An 11,035-nucleotide genomic window follows, 5' to 3' on the forward strand; every position below is an offset into this window, starting at 1 on the left:
AGAAGCTGAGCGCATACCACTACATACAAGCGCTGCAGCAGCGGGAGGCAGGAAGTTAGGGAGAGAGAGTGCGAGCAGCTGGCCGTGCGGGTGGTGCTGCCAGATGGTGCGCCCACAGTGCAGTTTCGCTGTGTGCAATGCCCCTCTGGCACACACCTAGTTACGGCCCTGATCCTGATAGCCAGGTTTTCGCTCCTGTGATGTCGGTGCAGTTCTCACCTCCTAGAGGGACGATGGTACACAGACACTCACAGGCATGCCGCACTTCCTCTGCAGCTCTCAGTGCTGCTGAAAATGGGACCAGCCAGGGGGCATCTGTCATCCTGCCCAGTCCGCCTCTGCTTGTATGGTGGGTGCGCTCAGCAGCAGAGAAGCTGAGTGCATACCACTACATACAAGCGCTGCAGCAGCGGGAGGCAGGAAATTAGGGAGAGAGAGTGCGAGCAGCTGGCCGTGCGGGTGGTGCTGCCAGATGGTGCGCCCACAGTGCAGTTACGCTGTGTGCAATGCCCCTCTGGCACACACCTAGTTACGGCCCTGATCCTGATAGCCAGGTTTTCACTCCTGTGATGTCGGTGCAGTTCTCACCTCCTAGAGGGACGATGGTACGGAATCCAGGATGAGATCCTGGTGTTCATGCATGCAGATTTCCGAGACTGGGGAGCAGTCCGTGCAAGGGAAGTATTTCCAGAGGAAAAGGTCAAGCGGGGAAGCTTGTCTGCAATAAGTTTTCTTGAATTAAGAGCTATTTTCAATGAACATATGCTTCGTGATCTGCTCGTGTTAATTCTGTTGGACAACTTGACACAGTGGTGTAAGTAAGCCGCTAGGGCAGAACAAGGAGCAAAGCGGCAATGGCAGATGCTAAAAAAGTTTTCCGCTGGGTGGAAAGACTAGTAACCGCTATATTAGCAGTCTTTGTTCCGGATGTGAACGACGGAGAAATAGATTTCTCTGCAGACGCGATCTCCATCCGGGAGAAATACGATCGTCATCGAGAAGTTTTCACTGAAGCGACAAGTCTTGGAGGAATGCCTCAATTGGACATGTTGGCGTCTCGCCTCAACGAGAGATCTCAGAGATATTGTTCCAGGTCAGAGGACACTCAAGCTATGGCAGTGGACGTCCTCCGGACACCTTGGGTGTTTTCAGTTGGTCTATGTGTTCTCTCCGTTTTCACTCTTCTGAGGGTGATAAACATAAGAGGATCAAAGGTTCAGGTGATCCTCATTGTTCCGGTCTAAACGAGGGAGGCTTGGTATCCAAGTCTTCAGGATTTACTCATAGAAGATCCCTGGCCTCTTCCTCTATGTGAGGAACGGTTACAACAAGATCCGGGAGTGTATCAACACTTACCACGGCTGCGTTTGACGGTGGGGCGGTTGAACGCCATATCTTAACCAGAATGGATATTCCAGATGAAGTCGTTTCCACACTTCTTAGGGCTAGTAAAGAAGTAACGGCAAAGCTTTCCCACCGTGTTTGGAGAAAATGTGTGTCTTGGTGTGAATCCAAGAAGGCTACTATGGAAGATTTCAGCTGGGTCGTTCTTCTCCATTCTTTGCAAGCAGGTGTGGGTGCAGGCCTCCATTTCGGTGCGCTTTTGGCCTCATAAATTTTCTTTCAAGAAAGAATTGCCACCTTTTCTGGAAGTGCGGACCTTTGTGTGAGGTGTACTGCACATCCAATCTCCATTTGTGCCCCCATTGGCACCGTGGGCCCTTGACGTGGTGTTGCGTTTTCTTGTGTCAAGATGTTTGGAACCTTTATGAATGGTTGCGTTAAAAAATTCTCTCTTGGAGAGTGGTCATGCTTTTGGCTTTAGCGTCCGCAAGGCAGATGCTAGAAGTTGCGGCTGGGTCTCACAAGAGCCCCTGTTTGATCTTCCAGGTGGATAGAGCGGAATTGAGAACTCGGATAATAGTTCTGCCTAAAAAGTGGTTTTGGGGTTTCACAGAAACCTGCCTATTTGATGCCTGTGGTTGCTTACGCATTGGCTGATTCAAGGTCTCTCGATGTACTCAGGGCTTTGGATATTTATGTTTCCAATTTGGCTCAGATTGGGGAAACAGAGGCTCTGTTTGTTCGGTATGCCCCAGCGTGATTGGGGCGCCTGCGTCTCTGCAGTCTGTTACACGCTGGATCTGTGATACCATTCGGCGGGCTCATTCTACAGCTGGATTGCAGTTACCGAAGTAGGTGGTGACCCATTCTACTAGGTAGATGGGCTATTCTTGGGCGGATGCCCGAGGAGTCTCGCCGGTTCAACTTTGCCGAGCGGCTACTTGGTCGGGTTCAAACACTTTGGATAAGCTGTACAAGTTTGATTCCCTGGCTGATGGGGACCTCATGTTTGCTCAATCGGTGCTGCAGGGTCGTCCGCACTCTCCCGCCCGGTCTGGAGCTTTGGTATAAACCCCATGGTCCTTACGGAGTCCCCAGCATCCTCTAGGACGTATGAGAAAATAGGATTTTAATACCTACCGGTAAATCCTTTTCTCTTAGTCCGTAGAGCAGAGGTTCTCAAACTCGGTCCTCGGGGGCACACACAGTGCATGTTTTGCAGGTAACCCAGCAGGTGCACAGGTGTATTAATTACTCACTGACACATTTTAAAAGATCCACAGGTGGAGCTAATTATTTCACTTGCGATTCTGTGAGGAGACCTGCAAAACATGCACTGTGTGTGCCCCCGAGGACCGAGTTTGAGAACCTCTGCCGTAGAGGATGCTGGGCGCCCGTCCCAGTGCGTACTGTGTCTGCAGTTATTGGTTATGGTTACACTCTTGTGGTGTTTCTTTTCTGTCAGGCTGTTGCTGACGTTGTGCATGCCATGGCGTGCGGTGGCTTATTATTGGTTGTGTTAACACACTGGTTGTGTTACATATTTTCTCAGCATGTTGCTGTGTATTTTTCATGCCTTTGACTGGTATTCTTTTGAATGCCACGTTCTGCGGTATGTTTGTGGTGTGAGCTGGTATGACACTCACCGTGTTTAAACAATAAATTCTTTCCTCGAAATGTCCGTCTCCCTGGGCACAGTTTTCTAATTGAGGTCTGGGGGAGGGGCATAGAGGGAGGAGACAGTTCACACCCATTCAAAGTCTTAGGGGGAGATTCAAATGTTTGAAAAGTCGGTTGGGTGTCTGTTTTTTCCTGTCTATTAGATAGGAAAAAACAGACTCCCAACTGACTTTTCAAACATTTGAATCGCCCCCTTATAGTGTGCCCATGTCTCCTGCGGATCCCGTCTATACCCCATGGTCCTTACGGAGTCCCCAGCATCCTATATGGACTAAGAGAAAAGGATTTACCAGTAGGTATTAAAATCCTATTTTTACTATCTGGGACCAGTAGTGCATGGTCATAAGAGTTACAGCCATAGCCATACCTCCCAACATGACCTATCCCAGAAGGGACAAAGTTCATTGTTACTGGGACAACCACTTAATTTATAATTGCCGTCACCTACAGTATGTTGAACCACAGTAGTTTATTGATAAGAAAGGTGTTTCAACACAGGTGATGGCAAAAGGAAAGGCGTTTCCACACAGGTGATGGCAATCATTAATTAAGAGGGAAGTCCAGGAACAGGGCATTTTGTCCCTCCTGGAATGGGTCATGTTGGGAGGTATACCATAGCTGCAAATCATTCCAAAAAAGGGTTTTTTTTTTGTTTCATTTGTTTGTTAAGCTACCTCTGCATCCGTGCCTTAACCTTCGCATTTTTCATAATTATGTGTATTGTCCAACATCCAGAGTAGTGGTGCTCAACTTGTCTTCTAGTACTCCTACGTGTCCTGTTTTCAGGATTTATGTCTGTGGAAACAGGTGGGATAATAACTGACCCAGCAAATTAGAGCAACTCACCTGTACATGATTAAAGAAATCCAGGAAACATGATCTGTTGGGCGTACTTGAGGACCACTATTTTATAGCACGAAGGCCATATATTTCCCTCAGTAACCTTTTCCAAAGACATCCATTTAGCCAGCATGACACACAATACTTTCCCTTTTACTCTATGAAACAGTAAATTGAGACAATGTACATTTGAATTTCAAAGTGATATATTTAAGCAAATGTGTTTATGAATCTTCTAGCACAATGGAAAATGATTGCTGTCAGCAAGAATAGTTACTGCTCATGACGTTTTCAGTGTAATCCTCTCAACTGTTACAATAATACAGTCTGGAAAGTAGAGATGAGCGGGTTCGGTTTCTCTGAATCCGAACCCGCCCGAACTTCATGGTTTTTTTCACGGGTCCGAGCAGACTCGGATCCTCCCGCCTTGCTCGGTTTACCCGAGCGCGCCCGAACGTCATCATGACGCTGTCGGATTCTCGCGAGACTCGGATTCTATATAAGGAGCCGCGCGTCGCCGCCATTTTCACACGTGCATTGAGATTGATAGGGAGAGGACGTGGCTGGCGTCCTCTCCATTTAGATTAGAAGAGAGAGAGAGAGAGAGAGATTGACCTGATTTACTGGAGCTTAGGAGTACTGTAGAAGTGTAGAGAGTGCAGAGTTTACTAGTGACTGACCACAGTGACCACCAGACAGTGCAGTTTTATTTAATATATCCGTTCTCTGCCTGAAAAAACCGATACACACAGTGACTCAGTCACATACCATATCTGTGTGCACTGCTCAGCCCAGTGTGCTGCATCATCTATGTATATATATCTGACTGTGCTCAGCTCACACAGCTTATAATTGTGGGGGAGACTGGGGAGCACTGCAGTGCCAGTTATAGGTTATAGCAGGAGCCAGGAGTACATATTATATTAAAATTAAACAGTGCACACTTTTGCTGCAGGAGTGCCACTGCCAGTGTGACTGACCAGTGACCTGACCACACTGACCACCAGTATAGTTAGTAGTATACTATATTGTGATTGCCTGAAAAAGTTAAACACTCGTCGTGTGACTTCACTTGTGTGGTGTGTTTTTTTTAATTCTATAAAAAACTCATTCTGCTGACAGACAGTGTCCAGCAGGTCCGTCATTATATAATATATACCTGTCCGGCTGCAGTAGTGATATATATATATTTTTTATATCATTATTTATCATCCAGTCGCAGCAGACACAGTACGGTAGTTCACGGCTGTAGCTACCTCTGTGTCGGCACTCGGCAGTCCATCCATAATTGTATACCACCTACCCGTGGTTTTTTTTTCTTTCTTCTTTATACATACATACTACTACATCTCTTTATCAACCAGTCTATATTAGCAGCAGACACAGTACAGTACGGTAGTTCACGGCTGTAGCTACCTCTGTGTCGGCACTCGGCAGTCCGTCCATAATTGTATACCACCTACCCGTGGTTTTTATTTCTTTCTTCTTTATACATACATACTACTACATCTCTTTATCAACCAGTCTATATTAGCAGCAGACACAGTACAGTACGGTAGTTCACGGCTGTAGCTACCTCTGTGTCGGCACTCGGCAGTCCGTCCATAATTGTATACCACCTACCCGAGGTTTTTTTTTCTTTCTTCTTTATACATACATACTACTACATCTCTTTATCAACCAGTCTATATTAGCAGCAGACACAGTACAGTACGGTAGTTCACGGCTGTAGCTACCTCTGTGTCGGCACTCGGCAGTCCGTCCATAATTGTATACCACCTACCCGTGGTTTTTTTTTCTTTCTTCTTTATACATACATACTACTACATCTCTTTATCAACCAGTCTATATTAGCAGCAGACACAGTACAGTACGGTAGTTCACGGCTGTAGCTACCTCTGTGTCGGCACTCGGCAGTCCGTCCATAATTGTATACCACCTACCCGAGGTTTTTTTTTCTTTCTTCTTTATACATACATACTACTACATCTCTTTATCAACCAGTCTATATTAGCAGCAGACACAGTACAGTACGGTAGTCCACGGCTGTAGCTACCTCTGTGTCGGCACTCGGCAGTCCGTCCATAATTGTATACCACCTACCCGTGGTTTTTTTTCTTTCTTCTTTATACATACATACTACTACATCTCTTTATCAACCAGTCTATATTAGCAGCAGACACAGTACAGTACGGTAGTTCACGGCTGTAGCTACCTCTGTGTCGGCACTCGGCAGTCCGTCCATAATTGTATACCACCTACCCGAGGTTTTTTTTTCTTTCTTCTTTATACATACATACTACTACATCTCTTTATCAACCAGTCTATATTAGCAGCAGACACAGTACAGTACGGTAGTCCACGGCTGTAGCTACCTCTGTGTCGGCACTCGGCAGTCCGTCCATAATTGTATACCACCTACCCGTGGTTTTTTTTTCTTTCTTCTTTATACATACATACTACTACATCTCTTTATCAACCAGTCTATATTAGCAGCAGACACAGTACAGTACGGTAGTCCACGGCTGTAGCTACCTCTGTGTCGGCACTCGGCAGTCTGTCCATAATTGTATACCACCTACCCGAGGTTTTTTTTTCTTTCTTCTTTATACATACATACTACTACATCTCTTTATCAACCAGTCTATATTAGCAGCAGACACAGTACAGTACGGTAGTTCACGGCTGTAGCTACCTCTGTGTCGGCACTCGGCAGTCCGTCCATAATTGTATACCACCTACCCGTGGTTTTTTTTTCTTTCTTCTTTATACATACATACTACTACATCTCTTTATCAACCAGTCTATATTAGCAGCAGACACAGTACAGTACGGTAGTTCACGGCTGTAGCTACCTCTGTGTCGGCACTCGGCAGTCCGTCCATAATTGTATACCACCTACCCGAGGTTTTTTTTTCTTTCTTCTTTATACATACATACTACTACATCTCTTTATCAACCAGTCTATATTAGCAGCAGACACAGTACAGTACGGTAGTTCACGGCTGTAGCTACCTCTGTGTCGGCACTCGGCAGTCCGTCCATAATTGTATACCACCTACCCGTGGTTTTTTTTTCTTTCTTCTTTATACATACATACTACTACATCTCTTTATCAACCAGTCTATATTAGCAGCAGACACAGTACAGTACGGTAGTTCACGGCTGTAGCTACCTCTGTGTCGGCACTCGGCAGTCCGTCCATAATTGTATACCACCTACCCGAGGTTTTTTTTTCTTTCTTCTTTATACATACATACTACTACATCTCTTTATCAACCAGTCTATATTAGCAGCAGACACAGTACAGTACGGTAGTTCACGGCTGTAGCTACCTCTGTGTCGGCACTCGGCAGTCCGTCCATAATTGTATACTAGTATCCATCCATCTCCATTGTTTACCTGAGGTGCCTTTTAGTTGTGCCTATTAAAAATTAAAATATGGAGAACAAAAATGTTGAGGTTCCAAAATTAGGGAAAGATCAAGATCCACTTCCACCTCGTGCTGAAGCTGCTGCCACTAGTCATGGCCGAGACGATGAAATGCCAGCAACGTCGTCTGCCAAGGCCGATGCCCAATGTCATAGTACAGAGCATGTCAAATCCAAAACACCAAATATCAGTAAAAAAAGGACTCCAAAACCTAAAATAAAATTGTCGGAGGAGAAGCGTAAACTTGCCAATATGCCATTTACCACACGGAGTGGCAAGGAACGGCTGAGGCCCTGGCCTATGTTCATGGCTAGTGGTTCAGCTTCACATGAGGATGGAGGCACTCAGCCTCTCGCTAGAAAAATGAAAAGACTCAAGCTGGCAAAAGCAGTAGCACCGCAAAGAACTGTGCATTCTTCGAAATCCCAAATCCACAAGGAGAGTCCAATTGTGTCGGTTGCGATGCCTGACCTTCCCAACACTGGACGTGAAGAGCATGCGCCTTCCACCATTTGCACGCCCCCTGCAAGTGCTGGAAGGAGCACCCGCAGTCCAGTTCCTGATAGTCAGATTGAAGAAGTCAGTGTTGAAGTACACCAGGATGAGGAGGATATGGGTGTTGCTGGCGCTGGGGAGGAAATTGACCAGGAGGATTCTGATGGTGAGGTGGTTTGTTTAAGTCAGGCACCCGGGGAGACACCTGTTGTCCGTGGGAGGAATATGGCCGTTGACATGCCTGGTGAAAATACCAAAAAAATCAGCTCTTCGGTGTGGAGGTATTTCAACAGAAATGCGGACAACAGGTGTCAAGCCGTGTGTTCCCTTTGTCAAGCTGTAATAAGTAGGGGTAAGGACGTTAACCACCTCGGAACATCCTCCCTTATACGTCACCTGCAGCGCATTCATAATAAGTCAGTGACAAGTTCAAAAACTTTGGGTGACAGCGGAAGCAGTCCACTGACCAGTAAATCCCTTCCTCTTGTAACCAAGCTCACGCAAACCACCCCACCAACTCCCTCAGTGTCAATTTCCTCCTTCCCCAGGAATGCCAATAGTCCTGCAGGCCATGTCACTGGCAATTCTGACGAGTCCTCTCCTGCCTGGGATTCCTCCGATGCATCCTTGCGTGTAACGCCTACTGCTGCTGGCGCTGCTGTTGTTGCTGCTGGGAGTCGATGGTCATCCCAGAGGGGAAGTCGTAAGACCACTTTTACTACTTCCACCAAGCAATTGACTGTCCAACAGTCCTTTGCGAGGAAGATGAAATATCACAGCAGTCATCCTACTGCAAAGCGGATAACTGAGGCCTTGGCATCCTGGGTGGTGAGAAACGTGGTTCCGGTATCCATCATTACTGCAGAGCCAACTAGAGACTTGTTGGAGGTACTGTGTCCCCGGTACCAAATACCATCTAGGTTCCATTTCTCTAGGCAGGCGATACCGAAAATTTACACAGACCTTAGAAAAAGAGTCACCAGTGTCCTAAAAAATGCAGCTGTACCCAATGTCCACTTAACCACGGACATGTGGACAAGTGGAGCAGGGCAGGGTCAGGACTATATGACTGTGACAGCCCACTGGGTAGATGTATGGACTCCCGCCGCAAGAACAGCAGCGGCGGCACCAGTAGCAGCATCTCGCAAACGCCAACTCTTTCCTAGGCAGGCTACGCTTTGTATCACCGCCTTCCAGAATACGCACACAGCTGAAAACCTCTTACGGCAACTGAGGAAGATCATCGCGGAATGGCTTACCCCAATTGGACTCTCCTGTGGATTTGTGGCATCGGACAACGCCAGCAATATTGTGTGTGCATTAAATATGGGCAAATTCCAGCACGTCCCATGTTTTGCACATACCTTGAATTTGGTGGTGCAGAATTATTTAAAAAACGACAGGGGCGTGCAAGAGATGCTGTCGGTGGCCAGAAGAATTGCGGGACACTTTCGGCGTACAGGCACCACGTACAGAAGACTGGAGCACCACCAAAAACTACTGAACCTGCCCTGCCATCATCTGAAGCAAGAAGTGGTAACGAGGTGGAATTCAACCCTCTATATGCTTCAGAGGTTGGAGGAGCAGCAAAAGGCCATTCAAGCCTATACAATTGAGCACGATATAGGAGGTGGAATGCACCTGTCTCAAGCGCAGTGGAGAATGATTTCAACGTTGTGCAAGGTTCTGCTGCCCTTTGAACTTGCCACACGTGAAGTCAGTTCAGACACTGCCAGCCTGAGTCAGGTCATTCCCCTCATCAGGCTTTTGCAGAAGAAGCTGGAGACATTGAAGGAGGAGCTAACACGGAGCGATTCCGCTAGGCATGTGGGACTTGTGGATGGAGCCCTTAATTCGCTTAACAAGGATTCACGGGTGGTCAATCTGTTGAAATCAGAGCACTACATTTTGGCCACCATGCTCGATCCTAGATTTAAAGCCTACCTTGGATCTCTCTTTCCGGCAGACACAAGTCTGCTGGGGTTGAAAGACCTGCTGGTGAGAAAATTGTCAAGTCAAGCGGAACGCGACCTGTCAACATCTCCTCCTTCACATTCTCCCGCAACTGGGGGTGCGAGGAAAAGGCTCAGAATTCCGAGCCCACCCGCTGGCGGTGATGCAGGGCAGTCTGGAGCGACTGCTGATGCTGACATCTGGTCCGGACTGAAGGACCTGACAACGATTACGGACATGTCGTCTACTGTCGCTGCATATGATTCTCTCACCATTGAAAGAATGGTGGAGGATTATATGAGTGACCGCATCCAAGTAGGCACGTCACACAGTCCATACTTATACTGGCAGGAAAAAGAGGCAATTTGGAGGCCCTTGCACAAACTGGCTTTATTCTACCTAAGTTGCCCTCCCACAAGTGTGTACTCCGAAAGAGTGTTTAGTGCCGCCGCTCACCTTGTCAGCAATCGGCGTACGAGGTTACATCCAGAAAATGTGGAGAAGATGATGTTCATTAAAATGAATTATAATCAATTCCTCCGCGGAGACATTGACCAGCAGCAATTGCCTCCACAAAGTACACAGGGAGCTGAGATGGTGGATTCCAGTGGGGACGAATTGATAATCTGTGAGGAGGGGGATGTACACGGTGATATATCGGAGGATGATGATGAGGTGGACATCTTGCCTCTGTAGAGCCAGTTTGTGCAAGGAGAGATTAATTGCTTCTTTTTTGGGGGGGGTCCAAACCAACCCGTCATATCAGTCACAGTCGTGTGGCAGACCCTGTCACTGAAATGATGGGTTGGTTAAAGTGTGCATGTCCTGTTTTGTTTATACAACATAAGGGTGGGTGGGAGGGCCCAAGGACAATTCCATCTTGCACCTCTTTTTTCTTTTATTTTTCTTTGCGTCATGTGCTGTTTGGGGAGGGTTTTTTGGAAGGGACATCCTGCGTGACACTGCAGTGCCACTCCTAAATGGGCCCGGTGTTTGTGTCGGCCACTAGGGTCGCTTATCTTACTCACACAGTCAGCTACCTCATTGCGCCTCTTTTTTTCTTTGCGTCATGTGCTGTTTGGGGAGGGTTTTTTGGAAGGGACATCCTACGTGACACTGCAGTGCCACTCCTAAATGGGCCCGGTGTTTGTGTCGGCCACTAGGGTCGCTTATCTTACTCACACAGTCAGCTACCTCATTGCGCCTCTTTTTTTCTTTGCGTCATGTGCTGTTTGGGGAGGGTTTTTTGGAAGGGCCATCCTGCGTGACACTGCAGTGCCACTCCTAGATG

This window comes from Pseudophryne corroboree, chromosome 1, assembly GCF_028390025.1.
Source record: "Pseudophryne corroboree isolate aPseCor3 chromosome 1, aPseCor3.hap2, whole genome shotgun sequence".
NCBI lineage: Eukaryota > Metazoa > Chordata > Amphibia > Anura > Myobatrachidae > Pseudophryne > Pseudophryne corroboree.